Below are 1,205 nucleotides of genomic sequence, written 5' to 3'. Positions count from 1 at the left end.
ATCCGTTACCGCATATTGATGATTTGTTTGATCAACTAAAGGGAGCCTCAGTGTTTTCAAAGATAGATTTGAGATCGGGCTATTATCGATTCTTGAATTCGAGATTCGGATATACCCAAAACGCTTTCGAGCGAGATACGGTCACTACGAGTTCTTAGTGATGCCGTTTGGGCTCACTAATGCCCCTGCGTTATTTATGGATTTGATGAATCGAATCTTCAGACCGTTTTTGGATCGGTTTGTAGTTGTGTTTATCGATGATATTTTGGTCTATTCGAGAAGTGAAACTGATCATGCTGAACACCTGGGATTAGTGTTACAGATTTTACAGGATAAGCAGTTATATGCTAAGTTCAGTATGTGTGAGTTTTGGTTAAGAGAGGTTAGCTTCTTGGGTCATGTGGTATCTGCATCAGGTATTCGAGTTGATCCGAGCAAAATTTCATCCATACTTAACTAGAAGCCTCCGAGAAATATTACTGAGGTTCGGAGCTTTTTGGGACTTGTCGGTTACTATAGGCAGTTTGTAAAGGGTTTCTCGATGATAGCCACACCAATGACAAAATTGCTTCAGAAAGATGTTAGGTTTGAATGGACAGAAAAATGTCAGAAAAGTTTCGATCAACTAAAAACTTACTTGACTGAAGCTCCAGTACTAGTGCAGCCCGAATCAGGCAAAGAGTTTGTCATTTACAGTGATGCATTCTTACTTAGGTTGGGTTGTGTATTGATGCAAGAAGGTTGAGTTGTAGCTTATGCGTCGAGGCAATTGAAGCCACATGAGAAAAATTATCCAACCCATGATCTCGAATTAGCTGCCATCGTATTCGCTTTGAAAATATGGAGACATTACTTATTTGGTGAGAGGTGCCATGTATTTTCAGATCACAAAAGTCTCAAATATTTGATGACTCAAAGAGATTTGAATCTGCGACAAAGACGTTGGCTCGAGTTGTTAAAAGATTATGAGCTTGTCATTGATTATCACCCAGGAAAGGCTAATGTGGTTGCGGATGCCTTAAGCCGGAAATCGCTGTTTGCTTTACGATCGATGAATGTACACTTGTCTATTCTACCCGACAATGTGTTAGTAGCCGAATTAAAGGCCAAACCATCATTGATTCATCAAATTCGTGAAGCTCAGAAAGTCGACGATAAGTTGGTTGCAAGACGGGCTGAATGTGTTCCGAATGTGGAATCAGAGT

Source organism: Gossypium arboreum, chromosome 10, assembly GCF_025698485.1.
Source record: "Gossypium arboreum isolate Shixiya-1 chromosome 10, ASM2569848v2, whole genome shotgun sequence".
In the NCBI taxonomy this organism is placed as follows: domain Eukaryota; kingdom Viridiplantae; phylum Streptophyta; class Magnoliopsida; order Malvales; family Malvaceae; genus Gossypium; species Gossypium arboreum.
The sequence above is the reverse complement of the archived record's forward strand: the minus strand, read 5'-3'. Positions refer to the sequence as shown.